The sequence below is a fragment of the Coturnix japonica genome, chromosome 10 (genome assembly GCF_001577835.2).
Source record: "Coturnix japonica isolate 7356 chromosome 10, Coturnix japonica 2.1, whole genome shotgun sequence".
Taxonomy (NCBI): domain Eukaryota; kingdom Metazoa; phylum Chordata; class Aves; order Galliformes; family Phasianidae; genus Coturnix; species Coturnix japonica.
In genome coordinates, this window is record NC_029525.1 from 8267191 (window position 1) to 8293050 (window position 25860).

General features: G+C 36.5%; 1 long non-coding RNA gene across 1 annotated transcript in view; it reads left to right on the forward strand.

Moving 5' to 3' along the window:
- The first annotated feature begins 5566 nt into the window (after positions 1-5566).
- LOC107318712 overlaps positions 5567-25860 on the forward strand; it is a 119744-nt gene continuing 99450 nt past the window's right edge. Inside the window, exons 1-3 of the long non-coding RNA XR_001557453.2 lie at positions 5567-5665; positions 10885-10932; positions 15967-16052. This is a non-coding gene — a long non-coding RNA (uncharacterized LOC107318712). The remainder of the gene's footprint in view (positions 5666-10884; positions 10933-15966; positions 16053-25860) is intronic.

Here is a 25860-nt window from a genome sequence, read left to right on the forward strand (position 1 = left end):
TACAGCTTGATTTAAGCACAGAAAACCTGTTAGTTGAGCAGAACTCAGAATTAAAAATGTTACAAAATTCCTAGTAAGCATGCTAATTGCCTACAGTGGCTGTGCTGAAGCTTGAATTTCATTGTGTGATAAAAGAACAATATATTTATTTTTTTCTTAAAAATAAGAATTCTTTCTCATTATATCATAATATTTAGATATGACTGGAACAATACCATGCTCCTCTTTCTTTCACATTGGAAACAATTGTACTCATATGTATTTGAAACTTTCATTTTTAATTATCTGACAAAGCTAAAAGTTACCTTCCAAGAATTAAATGTTTTGATCCATAATCATTTTTCTTTCTACTTAGCTGATTCCACATAATGCAAAAGAGTTTTGGTTGTTATTAAACTGTGAACAGTGCTTCCCTTAGAGATTAATATACGGTCTTAAATATTTTATAAACATTTATTCATAAATATACGTTAATCCCAGAAACTATGCTAAGGTACATGCATGATGTGGAGGTTGTCTAAGACAGCCAGCATGGCTTCACCAAGGGCAGAATGTGCCTGACTACCTTCTATGGTGGAATGACAGAACTGGTGGATGACAGAAGGGCAACTGATGTCATCTATGTGGGTTTGTGCAAGGCCTTTGTCATGGTCCCACATAACACCCTTATCTCCAAATTGGAGTAATATGGATTTAAAGGCTGGATTATTCCGTAGATAAAAAATTGGTTGAACATGAACAGCCATAGGATTGTGGTCAACAACTCTATTTCCAGATGGTGGCTGTTCATGAGTGGTATCCCACAGGTCTTGGGAGCTGTGCTCTTCAACATCTTATCAGTGATATTGACTATGGTATCAAGAGCACCCTCTGCAGGTTTGATGACACCAAGCTATGTGCTTCAGTTAATACAATAGAAGGATGGGACGGCCTGCTGAGGGACCTGGGCAGAAGTGGGCCTACATTAATCTAATGAGGTTCAACAATGTTTTCAGTATTATTTGCTCTATGATAGTCAACAGGACTTGTTGTGCTAGTTGCTATGGGAAGAAATATGGAAAAACCATAGGTCTTTGTTTCCCCAAGGCAGACATCCTTAATGCAAATCATCAGCTTTTTTCAGTTTGTGATTGGTGTTCAGAAGCATCATTAGGATATTGGAAAGAACACAGCAGTCTTAGCATAGATCTGTCCTCCTGTTGTGAGTGAAAACATTCAGCTACCTTTTCTTTATCAAGCAGCATATCTGGAGATGTTTCTTCAGTTTGCCATGCTGTCTTTTTGTATTAGACAAAGTTACAACTGGGTAGCTCCATCCAACAATACTTAAGCTTTTCAGGTTTCTACCTCTCCTTTGAGTTACTTTCTCAGTATATGCAGTTGCATTTTTCCAAATTTTTATTTATTTTCTGAAATACTGCTAGGCAACGTGTTTGTGGCTACTATATCAGAATCTTCAAACTTTTAACTGAGAGAATTCCTGATAGTTCCTTGCTGCTGTTGCTTTGGAAGCTATATGACTAATATAACAGATATTAGAAATCACAAAGATTTATTTATTTATTTTTAAGGCAGATACCATAACTGTAAGTGAGATTGCAGTTTGTACTGGAAACTGGAAAACTAAAAGTTTATGCTGATTTGTTGTTTGTAGACAGATTGATGTTTTTTTCTTTTCCCGTAAAGTATGAAATTTCTCATTAAACAAAGGTAAAAATGCCTTGAACAAAAGTAGTTTAGGCCTTCTTTTTTGAGCAATAGTTCCTTAATCTCTTTATGAGTTTTCAGGTCATGTTTTAGTCAGCAAAACAAATACACTGCTCAATGTTGTAGGCAATGATAACACCAGGACAAACACAGGAAATGCTTTTATTAATATGATCTAAGTATTTAATTGCCTTCCTTGTAGTTTAATCTTATCTTTACACATTGAAGCAGTGCATATTGTACACTTCTGATTCTCAAAGGACAGCTTTTCATATGGTGTTATAGAATAAGACGTTATCACCACAAACCTGACAGACCTGTAAGGTTGCTTGTCAGCCGAAGGGCGAGAAAGTTTGTTGTAATTATGGAGAAGATGTACAAAAGATCATAGTTTGCAAAAGACAGTGCTGAATGCCTTTATAATTAAAGAAAAGGGATGAAGTTAGGATGTGCTGTGAATGCTGGGTTCCTAAGAGAAATGAAGTGTCAAAATCTAATAAGTCTCAAATAAGAGAGCTTGATCTTCAGATTATACATTTACAAACAGCTTAAAGTTAAAGAAACAAAGCTTTAGATTCTGATTGATGAAAAGACTTATTAAAAAGTCTAAATTCCTCAGTTTTGGTGTCACACTTAGGATAAGACCATGTTTGTGAAAGTCTGGAGTGCAAGTCTCTCATAATTACAGAATCCATTCACTAAGGTAGCAATCTACTGGCAATGTCTGTTACCTATATGATCATTCCCTACAAATACGGCCAGCATTTTTTTCCCATTTTCCCTTACTTTTTAAAAAATTACCTCTGTTCTTTCTTTTAAAGCATGTTACAAAGCACTGTGTGCTGTAGAGGTCCCAGAACAAGACAAAAAAAAAAAAAAAAAGTAGGCATAAATTATCACTCTGCCAATAGCTGCTGTACCGCTTGCCTAGGGGTGTGCTATTATTTAGGCTGCTAAAGACAAGAAGTCAGAGTAAGTTGTTATGCTCTTGTATAAACTCTCTCAAAAGACTGTTCTGTTTCAATCTGCATGCAAAATGGCAATTAGTAGGTAATGTGAATACGACTTCATGCATAAGCCTCAAATTAAAATACTATTATGCCATTATACAAAAATATTAATACATACATCTATAAATAATTAAGCAAAAATTCGAACTCTCCTCTAAACTTAGAAATACCACATAAATATTAATCTCAAATTCCTTACAAAACATAATACCTTTCCCAGTTTTCTGAAGGCAATCCAAAGGGCTATTTTAGAAATACTGTACTAGTCAGCTAAGAAAGATATCCTTTAATAAATTTTGAATTGTGTGTTTCTTAACCTTCTCATCCATAATTTTATTGCAGAAGTAGAATTATGTCACGTTAGTTCTAGCTAAAACCTGCTACAGGCCAATATCAGTGGCATAGTGTATTTTGACCTTGTGTAACACATTTGTTTGATGTAACCAGCTTATATTTTCTCTGTACTGGCACATGCAAGGGAACAGTATACATATTCTGGCATATGTCACTAAATTACACAGGGAATCTTGTTTTATCCTTTTGCTATTTTTAACAAGTCATTGAAAATTGGCATCTTCTTTTCCATCATGAATTTTCCAGATAACAGTGAATATTGCTGTTTTATTGTAGCTGTTGAAAATAGCAGTGAATTTACTTGCATATCCTTTGTAAGACCAACAGTTTATCAGTGTATATTGAACAATTTTTAAAATACTGTTTATTCTACGCTAAATTTTACTAGTAGATCTGCAATTGGGCTTCCATCAACTTTTGTAAAAGCTAATTAAATAAAAGAATGTAGTTTCAGTATCATTTATCAACGTAACCACTTTAAATTTTTCAAGGGCAGGAATCCTGTTTCTATATTTTATCCTTACTATAGTGGAATCATTTCTAATTTACAGCAGTTGAAACTGGGCTTTAGGATAGAATTATTTATTTGGTAACAGCATAAAACAATAAGCATCTGCTCCAGTTCATCTTGTGCAGATTTATATATGATAAGAGTGAGCACTTGGGAAAGGTGAAGACAGTATTAGTATTATTATGTGTATTTTTCTATATGCCCTGTTCTTGGTTTTTGAGCTTGAAGAGTCTACTGGGAAATCTAAGAACTCTTATCAATTACTCTAATAATAAATTCATCGAGACACAGCTCTTGTAATACTTTGTTCTTGGTTTTGATTCAATTATTTTGACATTTCTGAAATGAGCCTAGAAATGTCTCTCCACTGGGGGATACAAAGGCAAAAAGAACAACATAATATAGAAGTCATGAAGAAAGCCTTGTGAAAAGCCAAGATTCGAGAAACAGACAGGTGGAACGTTTCTCATTTCCTGCTGTCCTATCTCAATATACTTCAACAAGTGAACCGTATTTTACCATCAACATCTTCCATACAACTATAGCAGTGTTTGCTCTGATCAGTGATCCTTTGCCTTTTACCGAGCTGAGCATAAAAGATTTTGAAGAATGGAGTGAGGGAAAGAAAAGTTAAGGATTTCTTCAGGGACAAATCATCTTAAAATACTGCAGCTCACAGTTAGCTGGATTACTGGAAAGGTCTATCTGCTTTCAACTGCTTTTTATGTCATTTGATGGAATGTAAAGCAGTGTTGTAAGAATGAAATAGGGTTAATAAAAATGTTATGAGAAAATGTGGATGTTTCTTTCCTTCAGAATTTGAGACTGAAAAGGTTTGTATGCTTTCACATTCTTAATACAATTTAATTGTATTAATCCAGTTGTTAGGTATCAATTTCTTGCTTTCTGTCTCCTAGTTTACAACGAAGTCTTGGTTCAAAACCATGAATTTAACAGGGAAATGACACATAGGAATCACTCTGCACAACAAAATCAATTTCTGTACTTCTTTGATCTCAATAAGGAACTCTTAATCTTGGCTGATGATCTGTGTGACTGTGGGTGCATAGATTACATTGATTTTTTGGGGCATGGGCCATTACAGCCCAGCTTATTGGATGAAGTTTCTGTTCTGTGTGATCTGTACGGCCCACCATTGGAGAGCTTCATGATAAAAGGGTGTGATAGCACTTAATCTTGGATTGCTTTACTGGGAATTGTAATATATTTGTATGCTTTTGATGTTAATGTTTTTGTTGTTGTTGTTGTTTTAATTATTTGTCCTATATTTTCAATTGTCTTATGTTCACGTTGTTAGTTCTAATGGATAGGCCATGCCAGTTTTGGGCAAGGCTACTGTTCTTCTGGCTTTCCTAGGCAAGTCATTTTGATGTGACACGTACTACCTATATGTGTTTTTCAGTTTTACAGCATTAGGATCTCTGACATCTTTCAGCTTGGTCCATACTCTTCTTTCTCCTTGTTTAGACAAGTGCAACTGTAGAAGCCTTGGAACTGTCCAATTTTGGGCTCTAATTATCTTCTGTTCTTCCTGGTTAGATATTGGAATATTGGTCAGCTCTGAGCATCCCTTGCAGACGTGTCATGTACCAAGGAGAAAGAGCAAAGCTCTTAGTCTTGTGGTAAAGCAAGCTAACCTTGTGGTTTACCTGTGCTATATGTGCATGGCAGCTCTGTCAGTCCTAGATTCACGAGTTTCACTGAATATATACTGCATAATGCAGGAGCATGAATTCATGTCTGTTGCATCCTGGTTTTTTCCTTTTTTTTTTTTTTTTGTTCTGATATGCTTTGAATTTAAGCATCTTGTATTATGTAGTGACTTGCTGGATCCTGTGAAACTGTAACCCATATGGGAGATGAGAAAACTCTCCTCAGGTTTGCTGTTATACTTAGCTTAGTATATCTGATAGAATCATTTTAAGCCTGTAGATAAATGTTTCTATTGATTCTATTTTTTGTCAGCAGACTCCAAGTTTAAGTCTGTCAAATGAAAGAAGAATATATTGGAAAAAAAAACCCTAGGATTTACCCTTCCATCAGTGTCACTGCACATCCATAGGTAAGTTGGACAAAAAATCTGTTTTTAAAAATAACAACCTTAACTGAAAAGACGATGCTGTTAGGAGTCTCTAGCATAGTGAAAATCACAAAACTAAGGACAAATCTATGTCACTAGTGAAGAATGTTTCCAATCACAAACGTATTGAGTGCAGCTCAGTATCATTTGAGTATGCTGTCAGGCTGGTTATAGGGTTTTTTTTGTTTTGTTTTGTTTTTGTGAAGAGTTCAAGCACTGAGCTCTCAAGGAGATAAAATTCTCTTCTCTATGCATGTCATCTCCACGTCAGGTTAAGGTCACTTGAAAGACAGCACCAGGGGACATTGCATTATGGCTCTGTGTACAGAGAGCTGATCTATTGATAAGCAGAGGATTTTGGCTTATAGACTAGCCATTCTGTGGTGGTGTAAATATTTACTCAGAAGTGGAATATAAAACAGTACATGAAGAGTGAGCTTTTATTTCTTTTGGGACTTTCTTTTTTCTTCTTTTGGAAAAATCCATTAAAAGCTTTTCTTTCATGTAGCATATAGAGATTGCAGTGGATAAATCAGATCTGAGTGTACTTCCAACAACTGAAAAAAAAACTTTATTTTGGATGCTAGTTGAAATTGTTATAATGCTAAAGACTTATGGTTAGTTTTGTAACAAGCCTACAGATCAACCATAGTATTCTAAGAGGTGCACTTTGCCATCTGAAGTGTATAGTAGTGTATAGTGTATGAAGATAACAGAAATCAATGAATCATCTCTAATGGTGTGGAGTATACCAATGATTTGATTTGTAGATGGTCAATTTTTTAATTTTTTTATTTTTTTTGCATTTCCTGCCCCATACAAAGTGTAGGTACCCAATGGCCTTGTAGCTCAGACCAATGATACTGCATCATAGTCATTTTCTATGGTATTACATTCGTTATTTGGAACCATAGAATGATACAATATTCTGAGCTGGAAAAGACCCATAAGGATTGTGTCCAACTACTGGCTCCATGTATGATCTCCCACTGTTAAAACCATAATTCTAAAGGTGTTGCCTGAGTTCCCTTGAAATCCAGAAACTTGATGCTGTGACTGCTGCCCTGGGCAGCCTGCTGCATGCCCACCGTTGTCTGGTGATGAACCCTTTCCTCACACCCACCTGACCCTCTTGTGATGCATCTCCTCAGGTCTTGTCACCAGAGAAAACAGATCAGTGCCTGCCCTCCCACTCCTCTCATGACTGTCACATGATTTTTGACTTTGAATATAGTTATATATTATGTCCTTGGACATTTCCTAAGAAAGTAGTTCAATTCTGTATCATCTTGATATTATTACTAATTTGATCCAAATATATAATTTTTCAAATGAATTATGAATGCATTTTCACATGTTGAAGATATTAGATTTTAATTCTCTTGAGCTGCATACTTTCTTGCTGCCCCCCGCCTATCTCTGGGAAAAGGGAGCAGAAGGACCATGCCACATTTATTGATTCAGGAGCAACAGCCTTCTCCATGGCGTTTCCTGGGAGGGGATAAGATCTTGCTTTGGTGTCATGTGTTGAATTTGTACTAAACCTGGCAAGGTGCTAAGAGGCATTAAACCTGCTGTGTGGGGGGTTTGCTTCAGTGAAGGAATTGTCAGGACTTGATCTGTATGAAGAGCAGGGCTAGGATTTATGAATGAACCTGTTTGTTTGAATATCCTTTATACTTTTATTGGTGAAAATATGTAGATTTACTGGAGAAATGACTTTGGTATATAATCTATCTTTCCTTTCTCACTGGAAATTTCTCCCGTTGTTTTCAATCAACTTGTTAGTCTTGCAGTACCACAGTTCTGTTTTTTCGGTTTTTGTTCATTTGTTTCTTCTTATGCTTCTGAACCTTAACTACTATGTCAATATGATGTTTTTGGTTTTTTTTTCCCTGTACCAAAAATTTGGATTGTCTTATGCTTCTTGAACACTCATGTAATGTAGCAGATCTGCCGTGTGTAATGGTTGAGCTTGTAATCAATCATGTTGAGGTTACAAAGATAATCCCTGTTTCTATGTTTCTTTAAATGAAGATAAAAACAGTTCTTTACAGTGGAATGATGTCATGAAAAAAAAAAAGCTAGATATTGTAAGCAAGACAAGGAGATTTGTCATGTTACTTTGTTTTGAGTCTTGAGGATGGCCAAGATGAAGCAGAGATAAGCAGTTTTGATGTCTGCTGTTAGATTCTGTCCTGTGAGAATACATTTTGCTAGCAAACACACTCTTATCTGTCATACAACATACACTGAGCAGAAGACTGGCAATTTTCCTGTGAATGTTGCTTCAGGTTCTCCAAGTTCTTTGCAGATGATGAGTGATCCCTGTAGCAGCTGCAAAATAGAAGTGAAAGGGTACCGTTAGTCATATGCCATCTGGGGATATGGGGTCCTGGGGCAACTGATGTTGCAACTGTGAATTCCCACTAAAGCAGCCTGGCTGGAGTTCTGGAGTTGCTGTTGCTGACTTCTATTTTATGGAAACCTCTTTTTTTTTTTTGTTTTTTTTTTTTTTTGTTTTGTTTTTGTTTTTGTTCTAGGAACAGTTGCTTTTTATTAATTTCAACTTATTTGTTGATGGTTGTGGGGATATTAAAAAGCAACACAAAAATTAAAAGCTAATTAAAAGGAAAGAAACCACATGAGTTCCTATCAGAAATACTTTGGGGATGAAATATTTTTGAAGCGTCTCAGGGGTGCAGGGAAAAAAACAGTCCTTTAAAATCCATTTCCAAAGTAATTTATTTCTTTTAATTCAATTTCTAATTTTTATTATAAACCAGCATTATTCCTACAAACTCTCTTCTCCAGGTAATATGATGTACTCTGTGTCTCCAGAGACATTTAGAAGTTCCTATCCAAGCCTTCACTGGTGGGTGTGCAACACCAGGCAGTGAGCTTTGCTGAAGGCTAGGCTTAGTGGCTCAGTAAATAAAGCTCCAGTGAAAGGCAAGTAGATTCATCCTGTATGCCCAGTAGACTGAGAACAAGTTGACACATTGGTATGTCTTAATATTGGCTCAAGGGTCTTTTCTGAGTCTTTCTTTCTTTGTTTGTTTCCATATTATGTATTTGAAAAAGTAACTGAGCAAAAGCAGATCTATCTGAATATGTTATGGAAGAGATGCCCTGCTCATACTCTTCCTTGTTGTCCAAAGTTTGAGATATTTGAGAAATCTGCAGTTAGCAAACTCTGCTCATACCTTAAGTGCTAATTTTAATATGCACATCATGTTTGAAAAATGTCAGCAGAAAAGACTGAATAATACTTGTTGCGTATTCATCTGAAGTACATAATTGCTCCAGCTGACATGTATGAATGCACTTTCATTATCGTGTCAAGAGGACACTTTGTGCTTGCAAATGAACAATGTTTGGGGTTGGCAATAAAATGGGAAGCACTTGCTTAAATAAAGTTTATTACAGCTTTTTAGAAAAATGTAATTATGAAGTGTTCATATTAGATGAGAACACTGTTTCTGAAGTGTTAACTTTAATACAAAAATAGAGTTATGTTTTAAAGGGGAAGACTGCAAGGTGTTCAGGTTTTACTAAAGCAAGCACAATACAAGTGTAGAATAATGCAATTATTTACTTGTCCGCACAATCCTCATTGGGTTCATGAGCAAGTCCCACAGATTGTCCAAGGACTGACAACAGCCTATACCTTCCTAAATCAGTCCACTTGTTTAGTGACTATGGGCAGAAAATGAATGCATATGGTTGTTTATTCAAAGCTCTTTTTGAAATTTGGATATTCAGTGGTGCTGGGTGACCTCTGGCCTGTTGTTTCGCTCTCTGCAGATATTACTCAGTACAAGAAAATAAATAGAATTTTCTTTTTGTCTCAACATAGGTATCCAACTTGCATGGGGTAAACACTTTCAAGGCTGCCAAAATTTCTCTAGGCTCCAAGACATCAAAGCTGGTACTCAAATTTATGAGCTGCTGGCTACCAGTGTTGTGCCTGGCCTATTTATTATACAGAACATATGAGTTAGGTTATGATTCTGACTCATGAGTTGCTCTTCGTTTAAATCAAGGACTGGTGAATTATGGGTTACAGTCTCTGGAGAAGCACTGCATGAGTCTCCTGTGTAATCTGTAAATGTCACCTCTTCTGTAGAGTTAAGCTGCATAGGGAAATGTAGGATGGAAAGTACCAGCTGGCTGAGCAAGAAGGAGAGCTGCTGGAGAGTGTAGACTCAGCTGGTGGTGGACAGAGCAGTCAGGACCAGCTGGCAGCAGTGGGGATCCACCCATCTGGGGGCTGGAGACTGAGTTGAGCAAAAATAGCCAGGATGTGTATTGATTCATCACCTCCATGTGACAACCTCAGCCAGCAAGGCTGTGATGCAGCCTCTGGCATCAAATGAAACCTGAAGCCCTGAGGGAGCACAGATGTCAGCATTAGATTTCAGTGTGATGAATTTCCTATTGTAGGTACCGTTTTTGCACTACCTCATGCTAGAAAGAGTGAGTTTGATCCATACCACAGTCAGCGGTTAACAAAAACTTCTTTAACAAGTGATGTAAAGAAAAATGAAAGAATGCTCTCCAAATAGGAGAGTTTCATAATTTGATGTTTTCCTCTGTTCTTTAAGACTTTTTCAGAAATTTCAGCCATACTGTTGTGCTTAAAAGACTAGTGTTTGCCTCAGCAGTGAGGCAGATTTTGCACAGAGGAAATAATAAAAGTCCTGTGAAATCTCTGTTTTATAGTTATAGAGAACTTGTATGTATTACCCTATCACTCCTGTATATTTTGTCTGCATTTGAAAAATTCAGTAATTTTTCTCTGTAGATATGTTAATACTTGTCCTTTGTGTGGAAATAAGAAAAATAATATAAAGCCATTTAAAAAAATTTTTGCTGTTCTTGAGACAGGAACTTCTCTATTAAATCTTGTCTGTTCTGCAACTGTACTCTACATTTATTTTTCTTCTAAGTTTTTAAATAAACTCTTGGTTATTTAGGAATGCTCCTGTAAGGCTTTTCCAGCAGTCCTCATAAGACTTGTAGTATGAGTGCTGCCTTTCAGTGAGGCTTCTCATAAAAGAGCATTTCTGGTTGATGTCTGCAGAATTGCATGTATTCCAATGGCCTTGTAGGGTATTGATGAGTTCTAGCTCTGTGAGATTGCCTTCCCATTTCTTGGCTTTTAACCAGAATTTTCCTTTTACTGTTATTCTTTTCAGTGATTTGACTAGACTATACCTGTAAAGAGGACCAAGTTAAATCTTGAGGTAAGAGATCCAAATGGTGAAAACAAAATCAAAACAAAACCCAAACCACCACCACCACCACCTGGCTACTCATCTCATTCTTGGCTAAAGTATGTTAAGGTCTAATTATCTTCCTGTGGAAATTTTGCTTCTTATTTACAACTTCAACTCTGATTACTCCATTTTCCTGGCGTTGTTGTTGTTTTTGTTTATGTGTGTAACTTTAGAAGGCATTACTACAGACTCAGGAATTCAGCAACTCTGTTTTAATTTCTATAATATTCACTTTTTAAGGTTATGACAGCAAATTATATTGTTGCTTTAGCACCAGAAAAATGTAAGGCTTGGTGGTAGCTGACTGGGATTAAACCTTCATGGAAAACTCACAGCACCTCTAGCTGCTGCTATTTTTCCTTTCTTTGTGGCCTAAGGGGGGAAAAAGGCTCTGTTTCAATGAAAATAACACTGCATTGTATGTATCTGTACAAGACATAAAAGAACAGGAATGTTTAGCCCACACAAAACATGGTTCTGCCACTGACAGAAAAGATTCAAAGCTACTCTGTTGGAAATACAATATTTGTAGAGAAAGAATGGCTGCAAAACTAGCATATAAGCTTAATGACTGTATACTTAATTGTTTCACTACTAGCCCCTAATATGCACTCTGTATTTGTAAGAAGAGCATGATATCCGTGGATATATTCTTTCACTTTCAGCTAATGAAGAGAGATTACAATTCTGTACAGTTTAGTTTTCGGCTCATAAACTCTTATGAAAAATGAAAGGCATCACGTACAATTCTGCACTGGTAGGAAAGGAAAAGGGAATTACAGTATTTTGCTTTGGGACAGGAGAAACTGGAAACAGAATCACTGAAGACATGTAAGTAATCTGTTTATTTCACATGCAGGAATGCAGTGGAGAGCATAACTGGATTACAGCTAGTATGCTCCATGGTTTTAATTACAAACTGGTAAAAGGATTCTAGAAGAGTTATTCAAGTCTTTATTTTTAAGTGATATTTTAGATGGTTTGAGTAAGTTCTGTCACAATAAAAATAAATAAGATGTCTGTCATAGCCTTTTGCAAAAATCAAATAACTGTAAGTATTTTAAGTGCAAATTCAGCACTTTCCTGTGGTTAATTGTACCACTGGGTAATGTGTCAGCTGTGCCTAAGGTGTGGGTGAAAATTCTAAAGAGAAGGTGATAAAAATAGGTTGTGCCCAGTAGCGATGCGGAGCTCATGCAATGGAGTATATAGTACTTCTGAGATAGGCTTGAGATGTAGTGTATATATATATATATATATATATATACACCAGAGAAGAGGGACAGTGAGAAGGGGCATCACTGAGAAGATTTTATTTGACTGAAAAGTGAAGAAATGGAAAATGTCAGATTTCTGTTCCATCAAGAATATGAAGACATTTTGTTTTCAGTTTGGCTTATCACCACTGAATTCCTACCGGAAGTTAATGATTTTAAAAGTATAGGATCTTCTGATGCTGATAAACTCTGCACTGACCAAGGAAACTGATGAAATACTTTAATTCCATATATCAGTTTTAATGTTCTGGTCAGAAGTTTAATAGTTTATCTGCAACCTCAGTTAACCTTAAATTTCATTCCAATATTGTGCCACTGGAAGATCTCAGCAGGGATGAAACACAGTGATAGCGATAAGTGAAAACTGAGTTATGGAATGTGGGCAGAGCAGAGGAACAATGAGTAATACACAGTGGTTACTGAGAAGTTCAGAAGAGCTAGGTAATCTAGGTAAGAGGAATTAGTGTCCTTCAGTAATTGATCTACAAAAAAAGGAAGAGGAGATAAATGTTTTCCAGGTTATGACAGAGAGGGAAAAGACAAGCCAGAGGCAGCAAGCAGTAGTGTCTGGGAAGGTAGATGTGCAGAGGAAGTTTTCAGTGCCAGATTTGGCACTGCTGATGCAGGTTAGGGTGGTCGTTTCAATTTGGTATATTCTTTTATTTCTGATTAGCTTGGATGTAGTCACTCTATGAATGACTCTCATCAAGTGACTTGAAACTAAGTTGCATTTAGCTTCAACAAATCTGATCTCAGATATTATTCATTCATTCATTTAAATTACACTGTTCACCTGAATGTGGTACTCATTTGCCAAACGCTGAAGTATAATTTCATTCGTAAGTCAAAGGCTGCTCAACTCATTCACGCTGGAATAAAAATAGCGAAGGCTGACATAGACTTGGCTATAAGTTCTATACAGGTACACCCCTAGAGACTCTGGGGCTAGAATGTAGTCAAAGTCAGTTATTTTCCCCTCTATTATTTCAATATCCCCTCAAATTTATCATCAGGAATGAGGCCTCTGTCACTCCATATGACTTTAGTCTGATGCTTTGCGATGCACAGGGAACTTTATCCCATCGGGAAAGAGTTTAATTTCTGGTGCTCCTTCAGCAGTCAACAGTATTTCCTTGCTGTGTAGTCATAGCCAGGCCCTTGTTTATAATGATGCTTGTCATTGTAATAAAGTACAAAAAACAACTGGGTAAACTTGGCATAGCTGGTATGTTTTATTGATATTACTGCCCAAACTAGTGAATGTTTGGGGAACTTGCGATGTTCCATCTTTTCAGTATGTTGAGTCTGATGTTGCATGTATTCTCATGAAAAGCATTTTGGAGTTCTCACTGTACAGTGATGATGTATGTGTATTAAGGCTGTTGTTTATGAGACTGATTTACTCTCACTGAATGAATGAACAATTCCGTAGTCAAAGTGAGAGATGTATTAGGCAAAGATGGAAATAACACCTCCAGCAGTGAAGGTTATTGAGTAACCCAAGCTGACTCTCACTGCATTCTTTCATAATGATGTTGGCCATTACAATGAAATAGTCTATTAAGGGAATAAAAGATTATCAATAAGTTATTTAAATGTCTGCTGCTGAACCTATAATAGTTATATGGTACCTTTTAATGTAAAGTAAGATACTTCACCTTATGATGCAATTGGTTAGGAGAAAAACTCTTCCTTTTGTGTTTTATATCAAAATTAGGGTGAAGGCGGAGTTATACTCTTTTGCCTAATGTGCATTTATTCTCATGATAATCTTGCAATTTTTATAAGACTTGCAATCATGAGAGGAATGAGGTGGTACAGAGGTTAAATTACCTCTCACCCTAAAGTTGGCAGAGGATATTGGATGATTGGCTCAGCGTGATGCACATTAGGGATGACTAAGGTGTTGCATAATACAGTTCTTGGCTTTTGGCTATGGAAAGAATTATAGCCCTATTTCTAGTGGTATAGCTGTCTGGAAAATAATTTAAGGCTTTTTGGAATGATTCAATTCTACTGGCAGTCTTTAAACTCAGATTGTCCGATTTTATATTGTCTGCTGAGGGCCTACAGGAATTCTTAGTAATAGCTGAAGCCATTAATACAGTGGCTTTTCAGTTGAAGAATGTGTATTTTTGACTTTTTTATGTAATGTAGAATTCATTGGAATTTAAGTACTGTTTTTTTGGGTTTTGTTTTTTTGTTTTTTATTAGTCTGTAGAAGAATAAGAGATTAAATTCCTTTTAAACAAAGCAGACAGTCTAAACTTCCCAAAGTCCTCACTTACATGATTAAAGACATGAAGAAACTGACAGGTTTTCAGAGATCAATTAGATTTATTTCAATAATTTAATTTTAAGAAAGAGTGGATATAAAGCACAGTTTGTTTTAAAAATATTTTGCAGTCTTTCTTGATTATGTTTTGACAAAAGTATTGATTCTTCCTTTTAGAAATTGTAGTAAGGTAACAGATTGTAAGGGTTTGAATGATAGTCCTTAAGTAACCTGCTGAATGCTTATTATGCAATTATTTTTATCTCACAGAAGATTATTTTTTCATTATTTTCACCCAGTCCATATGACAATAACAAGAAATCTCCAACTCAGCAGAATGCAATGCTATTAAAATGTGCGAGTAGCAATTAAAAGCCTTAAGAGAGGAAAGTATTTCAAGGAAAAGTCTGTACTGAAAGAAATTAGAGCGCCTATTAAAATTATTAGGATACTGCAACTGTGGTTTGTAGTTGAGAATGCAGTGTTTTCTGAGTGCGAAATGTCCCTCCAAATTGCCAGTCATGCAGAGTTAAATGCAGAGTTCCACTTCACTTTGTGCTTTTTGATGCATCTATGGAAAAATTAGATGAATCAGGCAGTTTGGGGGCATATTGGTGCTTTGGTTGGAGAGGGAAGACGCAGGGCTCAAAATGGCAAGGGGTTTAGTACCCTGGCAAAATGAATGGAATGATGAAATAGTGATTTTGTAATGTCAGAATAAGGGCTGTAGGCTGATAAGGTCTGCAACAAGCTTATTTTAGAAACTGGCAAATACAGATATCAACAACTTTTGTATAAATTTGTAGGAATATTTATTAAAAAGAATGCTTTGATGGAACATTAAGGCATTAGGAACTGGAATATCTATAATGTTGATTTTAATCTCTAGAGATTTTTAGTTCTGAAACACTTTTGGAAAAAGCTAAGGTGCATATCTACATCTGCAGTTCAGCTTATATATGCACACATATATATATGAGCAAGCAGACAGTACAGTCTACAGTTTTATGTTTATGTGAGACTTTGATGTTTATTAAGAATTGTAGAAAGAGCAAATCCATGGCAGATCATCATATGGAAATGAATTCTTTGTTTGGTAAGGATCCATGTGAAAATAAGAATTACAAGGAACTGAATCTCAACAAAGAAACGGGTGGTATTAATAGTTGTATTGCAGTGGCAGCAAATTTAGTGAACAAGATAAATGAAAGATGTTTGTCAGAATGAACTTTACGGCCGGTCAGGAATAAGGCAGAGTAACTTAGACCAGAGAAGAGATCTCAGCATGAACTTTCAACGGTATGAAATAAATGCCTTTGACAGAAAAATGTTTATGAGGATAGAATGTAGTAGGAGAGAAAGGTTGCTTTTGTAGTCCTTTTAGATGTGTGTGTATATATATGTATATTTATAAGCAATGTTTTAATTAGAGCTTTTCTTCCTCTACAGGGAAATGCTTCCTTCTATGACACCTATTACAGCAATGAAACTGTGTGATTTTTGTCCATTATTTCTGCTATTTGAGCTTCGTATAGGTGAGTAGGCATATGAGTTACATATATCTGAGTTTCTTAATTCATTTATTTATGTGATCATGATTATTAAAGGAAATGGCTGGAGGATAACATTTTGGTAATGCATAAACTGTCATATTAGAATGATCTTAGAAGTTAATAATAGCAATGACCTTAAGTCAGGCAAGATCAAGAAATGCTTACCATTGACAAGAATACCCCTTAAGGAGTTGCTGGCATCATCATTCTTATTCTGACTGTAGTTTCTATCATTATAAAAGTAAAAGCTCCTTCTGTAGAGCATCTGTTCTCTGTTTCTATTACTTACAGAAGTAGATAACTTGAGTTCTACATTATCAGACTAATAATACGTCAATTTCATACACCTCGGAAAGGATCTTTGTATGAAGTTCACTGGCTTTGTCATGGCATCCAAAGATTTATTTCTCTTCCCATTTTTGATAATTTCAGTGACATTTCTGATTCCTTTTCTGCCACCTGCTGATGCAGCACTAGCAGCACAAGGAAATTACAGGGATCACTTATCACAGTATTAATGCCCTCAGAAACAAAAAGAACATTTAAAGTTAAAACTCCTCCACACTGGCTTTAGGTCTGTGGTCCTTTGAATTGTCTGAAATCTGATTGTGTGTAAAATCCAAAGAGCTACTTTACCTTGAGAAGCCAGAAACCCTGTTTCCAGAGAAGATGCATGTTTTCAGAACAGTTTTACCCTCTGCAAATCTCTCTCTCACTCCCTAATTTTTATAAGACGTTCTTTGTGTCTGTCACTTTTCTGCTACATGTAGATTGTGCGTGTCAGGGGGCTGACACACAAAAGGCCTCAATCTCTTAAGAAGCTGCCACCAGAGCATCTAATAGACTGTCAGTTTGGATGTTTAAATGAGACATAGCAAGGGAGTGAATAATGCTTTTAACAAAAAGCTGGTGGGCAGACTACAAAAATGCTCAGCTCCTCTGACAAAGTAACTGGAAATGTGGTATTTGAAACAGAAGGTAGGTATAGATGAAAGCATCAGTAACAGGTGAAAAATGATGCTCTCATTGGGGCTGTTAACAAGAAACAGAGAAGGCATTTTTGGCTGAAGAGGAAAGCAGGTAAGGAGGAATAGAATTGCTTTAAGCAGATTGTCTCCATTATAGGACACAGTGTTGCCTCCCTTTCTGATTTTTGTATATACATATGTCACACTGAAAATAATGCCTCCTATTTATTTCCATGAAAACTCCAGCAGATATAAAGAGCGCAATGGGGCAAATTCTCAGTTACAAAATACCATTTCTCAACCTAGTTACCTCTGTTAGCCAATTTCCACAGATAAACTGATTGAGATGCTCTTCGTTTTCTGGTGTGATAGCTGTTCATGACCACTCAGAACATGGCTTGTCTTTCATGTCGCTGTAATCACTGCTGAGATTTACCACCCATGATCTCACTGTGCTCACATCAACTGTTTGGTCTCCATAAACATTCAGCAAGCAGTGATGAAAGTCAGTGGGTGCCATTTTTTTCTGCACAGAAGAATTCAGCTCAGTCCTTTTGCTTCATCCGCAATTCCATGTCGGATACCAGTTTGTCAGATTACTGCTCTGCTGCCATCTGTTGCACAGTAACAAAATGTAACGGAATATTGGTGTGAAGGTTCACCCCCTGACACCATACCACTAATATTCAATTCCGACCTTGTGTGACAACAAAATAAAATAGGAGGCATTACTTTTGGAGTAGCCCTCATCACACATACACGTGCATGTCTGAGCTCTGCAAATTAGCATTTGTATGTCTTGATGATGTTTTATGTCACTACAGGTGACAAAGAATGGATACCTTAGTTATTTAGTTTGGAGTAAGGACTGGTGAACTGGAAAATTCTGTTTGGTGGTGTCTAGCAGTTCTAAGCTATGCCTTCACACAAAGCTGGAGCCTCATGTGAATTAGCTTCACATTATTTTACTAGTTTTTCTGAGCATTTTTTGGGGGGTGGGAGGGAAGGAGGTTGAGATTTATTTCACTACTTTACAGTACAATCTGTATTAAGTGGATTTTGGCTCTAGAAGAACAAGTAAACTCTTAACACTGTGATTGAAGGTGTTCTTATAGGATATATGAAATTATAATAAAGGAAATACTAAGAAAAGTTCTTTACATTTGCCTGAGAAAGGGCGTATGAAGCAAAAGTTAGTGCTGCTGTAAAGGAGCATGTTCTTATTTTTGTGTCTGTTTTCTGTCTCATTACATGGAAGTTTTCAAAATAAGATGAATTTCAACATGTTAAAAAATCCTGTGAGATAATGATTTTAATTCTATATACACTTCTTCAACATAGCAGCTTTTTCAGATCCCACCTTGAATTTGTTCACTTGTGTAGTAGAGGTGTCTCAGTGGTCTCACTGCATATATGCCAGGCAGAGGGTATGTATCTTCTTGCAGAAGGTATAAAATGAATCTCAGTTATTGGAGGAATGGTATTCTTTAATCAGAATTACTGTTAACATGCAAGTATAACATGATCTATGAAAAGGATAAAGGCTTACAGTATTTCTGCCTACTCTGAACTTCTAAACAACTTCTGCTGTGATATTAGTATTCAAAGGTAATATACCCAAATTGATAGCTTGTTTTTCAACTATGCACTCTCTCATCTGTGTTCAGAACTAGAGTATAAAAATTTCCATCTCTATTTCAAGGTATTAAAGGAAAAATAATCTGCAATTGAAAATATTTGTTGGAATTTGAAGCAGAAAAATAACTTAGTATTTATTTATTATGTGTTCTTATATCTTTATTATATATTAAAGAAAAGCACTGCCATAAAAATGTTATCATCTGTTTGTGCTCTGTGTATTTGAGGTGACACACACCTCTGACTGGGATGTTGGACTGAAGCTTCAGATACAAAGCCTAGATGAAGTGGAGGGAAGATTTCCTGGAGTCCCCATATAGTTCACTGTCTTGGTTTAACTCTACAAGGAAAATGCAAGTTGTCTTCTGCACTTGTGCTGCTTCTATAATGCCATACATCAGTGGAGTCAAGGTCACCTTGCAGTATCACATAATGTCACTCTCTGCCCTAAAATGGGAGTTAGGTGCTATGGTAGTAAAAATAACTGCACCTGATCTATCTTTTGGTATTTGGTGGTAGCACCAGAGCATCTCAACTGGGTCTAGAGAACATACTAGACTTAAAGACCGGGTGTATTCCCTAATCTGGTGTAGTTCAGTACAAGTTTCTACAAGCAGCTTCAGGACTGTAGGAAAGGCTCTGGAATGCTTTCCTTGTAGTTGTGTTATGGTGTTGAGGGACAAGTCTAAATACAGTAATGTTGCCCTGTTTACTGTTTGCAGATTGTGTGATTTGTTACTAGAGCTTAGACACTAAGGTGTCAAGATGGAAATGCCAATAGAAGATGTTAGATACTCTCTTCTCTAAAGACTTAAACCCTTCTTAGAAATGTAATTTAAAATCCTGGCCAGGTTCTTTCATCTGTCTTGGTTGTGTCTGAACAGGTACCTGTCTGAACAGGTACCATGTACTTAGATCCTAACAAGGTTTTTATTGAATGTAAAATCCAGTTCATGCTCATTTTGTTCTAGATGATCTTTTTTATGATCACCTAGTTCTGCCAAAAGCCTTCTGTATGAACACTATTAGGGCTGTGAGCACAGAACTTCTATTCTGCACTTGGAGGAAATGTTTTCAGTTGTGCAAGGAGGCCATTTCTGAAATTAAGTTAATTAGCATTCAGATGCTGCTTCATGGAGCAGCTCTCAATTGTCAAACTTGTTTGAATGCCTCTTTATGTTGCTATAGTTTTTGTGCTGAAGAACCACCCATGTTCTCAATAATTCACTGCCAGGTCTTCAGAGCTTGCAGCAAAAGTGAGTGACCCAAAGAAGGCATTAGTAGTCAGTTATTGACTCTTCCTTCTTTCCCACCCCTCAATACTGGATCCACCCCCACCTTTGGCTACCTGTTTTGCTGATAATTTGCCAATTAACAGGTGGTGAGCACAATGTTGCTGCATTTCATTAAATAAACAGTTTTCCAGATGGCTATAATATTACATCTTTAAATAAAAGTACACAAGCTCAGTGTCAATGTCTTATTTATGGAATGCTTTTGGCTTCTGAATTGCTTGTTGAAATGGTTGTTAGCCATTTGGTCACCGAGAAGTAATTGTGTATTACTGTAGACAACAAGCTGTTTGCATTAATTAGCAATCAAAGCATATTGTCAAGTGGGGAATAGCATGTCTTTGACATCTCTGCGGATTCTGGTAATTGAAGCAGGACAAAACTGTGGATTTTCCTTTACTGCATGTTTATAGTATGAAAGTCCATCTGTCCACATAATCATCTGCAAAATCACTAGGGCAACAGCTGGTAGAAATCATGTTGGTGAAACAGTATATGAAGGTATAAGGAGGTTTGTGAAATGACATTGTCTTTCAGTAGCGCAAGTTTCTTTTATGAACATCTCATGACATTTCCAAAAAGGGAAAAGTGCAAAAGTTTTGTTTTCCGCAAGTTAATAAAGAAATGTAGGTGTGATCATAGGTAACTTGAACCAGCTTTAAGGAAAAAATAAAATAATATAGAACAGCAAACGCTCTGAGGGCAGCACAGTTAAATGCTTTAGATGAACATCATACAGACAGCATAGTTGCATGGCTTAACCTCAGAAAGGTTTACAGTCTTAACATTCTCTCTCTCTCCTACTGTACTTTTTAAGGCTTTTTGGTGTCAGCAGCCTCTCCAGAGAGACAAGTCTGGATGAAGACTGTGCCTTTAGCTTGAATACTTTGTGATTTTTTGTTAGAATAGTTGAAAGAGTATTAAAAGACTGGAAAAGATCAGAAACTTTGTTCCACATGGGCTAAGGGAAGTAAAAATAAAAATAAAAAATATAATCTAGAATTGACATTTTAAATAACGCTATGGGGCTTTTGCCCTTTAGCCAGTTACCTTCCCTTCCCCTTAAGAAATATGAATATCTTCTGATACCACGCTCATTCTAAGCAGCAATCATTTATAATACTCAGATTCTGTGCATTTCTCATGTGTTTTCTTTCTCAGCAAAGCTTTTTTTTTTTTGAAATGTTCTTAGTCCTAGGAGAGTTCAATAAGTTTTTAAGAGAACCTGGGAGCCTTGCATGCCTTCTTGTTAGCATGGTACCAATTTCACTCAAGACGAAGTTAGAGTGGTCTCTTTCTTGTGTGTCAGTACATGTTGGTGATGAAAGGCAATGAATGGGTGAAATGTTACTGGTTTTCGTGTTGTTCTTTGAAAGTGGAGGCCCTTGTGCCTTGATACAGGAAGACAGAAATGCTGAATATGTCAAAGATTTTTATAAGAAGTGAACATCTTTTCTTCGAAAAGTACTGAGAAGTGCAGGTTTGACTGCATTTGTGGCATTTTACATTGTCAAGGTCTCAGTAGATTTTGCACTTACAAAGCTCAATGCTAGCCTAGGGGGTCCAAAGCAGCAATATTTTGTGGAGAGGTGAAGAAGTTACACAGAGGTTCCCTCAACTTTTGCTGCTTATGGTCATCATGCTGTCACTTGCTTCCCAATCCACTGCAAATAAAATAGAAGATTTGATTCTCAAAACTTTTTGTCTTGAGCAAGAGAAACACTGTGTTCCTTAGATAGAAACACAGCTGGGCTCCAGTTCTCAGGGAGAAACATTATTAACTACATAGTACTGCTATTTGTCTTTTCAAATCCAATTAATCATATAAGCTTAAAGTGGATTTAAGCATTACGTGTCCGGACCAATGCAAAATAACTGCATGTGTCACTGGGAGCAGTTGCACTATTACAGTGCATTGGAATGATTTTCCATATGTGTTCTATACTGACCAATATGACTCCAATGCTCTGAAATATTGTGGTATTTTGCTTTATTAAGTGGATAGGAAGAGAGTGCTTTTTGTAGTTCCTTTTTGTAGTCTGGGTGCTGTGTTTTGTTACAGTAGCTACCAGAAGCCAGGCAAAAGAACAGAATGCACATGAACCTAGGTGTGAATGTTTGTATTTGTTTGTGACCAGGTGAACGGTTATTTGAAGCCAGTTGTGCCTGTTTTGGAGGTGGTTTTTTATTTTTATTTTTTATTTTTATTTGTGACTGTCTTTTGTGTAGAGAGCAGAGAATGGGAAAGATGGAGGAAAAATGCATTCAAGTGCAAATCAGTGCTTTGCATTTTGATTTCTTCAAGGCAGTGCACGGGTGTGGGAATGCATGCATTCCTTTGTGCTATGCTTAAGCGTTAAAACATATTTGCTACTAAAATTGCCAGATTCTCTGACTTATTAAACACAGTATAATGAAACTTTTACAGAAAATGACTAGAATGTGATCTATGCCTGCAGAGGAAACCAAGGAGGAAAACAGATTAAAAAGTAAATTAATGTAATACCATAAAAACAAAACAACAACAACAAAACCCAACTGAGTTCCACTACACAGAAATTTATACCTGCATTGATCTTGTTAAGCTGCTCTTCAAGAAGATGCTGCACATCCTATGCAGAAATACAGTATAATGATCAGTGCAATTCAAAATTAGCATCTTTCATATTCAGAGTGCTTTGCTTATGCATTTAGCCTGCTTAGATAGGGATATTTCTGTGGAGCAGGAGGTTCCCTAGACAAACTCTTGTAATCAATTCCTAAACCTGCATTTTAGGGCTGTGTTTATTTAGAACTTCTGAATTTGGGCCTTTTTCTTGCTTTTTCTTAGCTCTTGTTAACTGTGTGTTTTATTTTACATTCAGAGGACAATATGCACTGACACAATCTTTTAGGATCTTGAGTTACAGGGAGGACAAGGGCTGCATTCTTTTCTCTTAGTGGCTCACGAGGGAGAAGTATGACTGTAACGGTCATTAAGTCATTCATTGGACTGGATAAGCAAAGCCAAAGCTTCTTCACAAGAAGGCACAAACTCAGCAGAACTGGCCAATAAATAAATAGCTAAAATTCTCTCTTGGTCCTGCTTTAGGTCCCAAAAAGGCAAGAATCATAGAATATCATAAGTTAGAAGATACCCATAAGGATCATATAGTCCAGCTCGAGGCTCCACGCCAGGCCACCCAAAATTTAAAGCCTGTATCTTAGAGCATTGTCCAAACAGTCCTCTGGCCATACCCCATGCCCTGGGGAGTGCAGGTCTTTCACACACACAGAGAATTCCCAGGCCTTATCTGACTGTTAGTCCAATTACAAATTCAAGACCTGGTACTTAGATTTTAGGGGCAAAATTGTTTCCTGAGTGGTCCCTAGGGAAAATGAGAAAATGCAGCTGTGAGCGGAGGGGTAGCTCTTGATGATGATGGACATTTAATAGCGGATCATTTACTGGAGCATTCCTTGCCATTAGTATGTACATCTGAATGAAAAGTGTGGCTTCGGGCAGTTTTCTTGTCTGCTTGGGGAGATATCCAAAACAGTGCCTGTGTGAGCAAGGGAACAGCTTAGCTCATCACGGTGGCTGCTAATTAATGGTAGCAGCTGGCAAAACTCAAATACAGAAAGGGAGGAGACTGGAGTGTGAAGGATAGGCAGCTTGCATTTCAGTGCTGGCTGGAGCCATAGTGTTTGCAGAAGCGGGGTGCTGGTAGGCTGCCTTTAGGTGTGAGCAGCATGGAGGCGTTTGTTTGCGTACACAGGTAGTCTGTTCGAATTAATCGTCCTACCGCGGTGCTACAGAACAATACAACTCATACAGACAAATTGCGTTGGGAATACCAGGGTGGGTGGGGATACAATTTTGGGGGGAGGGATTAAATGTTGACCTAAATTAGAAAGGGAGCAGAGGAGAGGGGAAGTGAAAGAAACGAACTTTTAAAGTTGTTCCAAATTAAGCAAAACGGACTTTTAATTTTGGTTGAATCAAATAAATACATAAATTAGGTTATATTTCACTAAATTTGTGACATTGCGCTTTTTCTTAAAGTCGTGTTTATTTTTGTATGAAGGTTGTGTTGTTGTAAAAGGGAAAGGTGTGCTTATGAATAAAGCTGAGGAAGATGCTTTCATCTAGTGGGCTTTGATTACCTTTCAGGAGAAAATGTTGCTTTTGAACCAAAGCAGCTAATTTAATTGTTACACAGTTCTGCTCTCTCAGAATACTCCATCAGATTTATTTAGATGTCCTCTAAAATGAAAAACCACAGAAGTAGACAGGAATAGGAATTCCTCAGCTAACTCCTGCTCTGTTGAGCAGATCCAATTTTGATCTTGAGTCAAGCATGGCATTCTAATCTTATATCTGCATGGTGTTTTATCTTATAAATTTATTTAATCATTTACTAATCGTCTTAGTGCTATTTCCTCAATATGAAGATTTTAGCCTTAAACAATTCATTCAGTAGTTGAGGTATTTCATAAGATCAATGCCTACGATCTTCTGTTACCCTCTGTTTTTTCCTGTCACACTTCATTGTGGTGAAAACAATTTATTTCTATTTCATCCTAATATACTTTGGCCTGACAGTGAAAATAAGATGTCATTTTCTGTGTCGCTTTTGATCATCAGCATAGACAGCCATCAACAAAATATTTACATTTTTTCAGTGATGATTATGGATGAGGATGCATAAATCAAGGGTGCTCTACATTTAATAAGCTGAATTAACAAAGAGGAATTGAATCTGGAGTTTCAATAGGATGAGAAATTGCCAAAATATGACCTCTAGATGTGCTAATAACAACCGGAAATGGTAAAAATTGAGACATTGCCTGCTGACATTAATTTATTTTTCTTACCTTTCATTTATTTCTTGTCAGTGCCCTCACTGATGTGAGGAGTAGAGGAAGGTTAAGTTCACCAATTAAGGTAATAAGTTTACCATGTGCTTCAGTGGTTTTAAAAATATATTCATGAATGAATTAATAAAGTAGCAGTGTTCTGCACTACCACTTGAGTGCTGAAAAGTTTTGGCTTGATTCTAACATCCTTTATGTAATTTTCTGTATTGAACATATCAGCAAATGGGCAAAGTTAATTCTGCTTCCAGTTCTTCAACATTTTTTAATAAAGAGTTTAATTGATTCATATAGTTTGCTATGTTTTTTGCATATTTATTTTTATTCCCAGTAATTAATGTCGTATTCTTAATTCTTTCATGTGAGGTCTTCTAAGAGCTTTAAAATCTTTGGTATAAGTCACAACATTGGTTTAGATGTATTCTCTCAGCTACTGTTTCCCAGTCAGCAATCCTGTATGCGTATAAACAAACCAAATTCCTCTTGAAACCAGCTTAATTTTTCAATTTGATGGAAGCTTTTTTCCCACAACAGGAAAGAAAAATTTTAAAGCACAGTTTTTTGTGCAATTATGATACAGTACAGTAAATATAGTCAGTATGGAGTGGCTGCCTATCATTTATCACACAAATTGATCAATTTTACAGGAGTTACAGAAAAACAGGCCAAGCCGGATAAAAGTACTGCAAATTTCTGAGAGTGGTAGGGTTGTCTGCTAGATGAGATAAGGTTTGCAAGTTTTTCTGTGCTTTTGTGGCCTTTTTCCTAATAATTAATAATAATAACAATAATACATTTAGTTGAATAAGGAAAAATACTCTTTTTTGGTCATTTTGGAACATGGAACATTCAGTAGTGAATGCCATCTTAGAAAAACTGCCAGAGAGCCAAGTTACCTGAATTTATCTATAAAAATGTAAAATAAAAATGTTCAGTGTTTTATTTTAAATAAGTGATTATCTAAACGTTTCACCATCTATAGGAAGGAGTTCTCAGTGCTGGTAATTTTATCTGGTAGTTATTGCCATAATAACA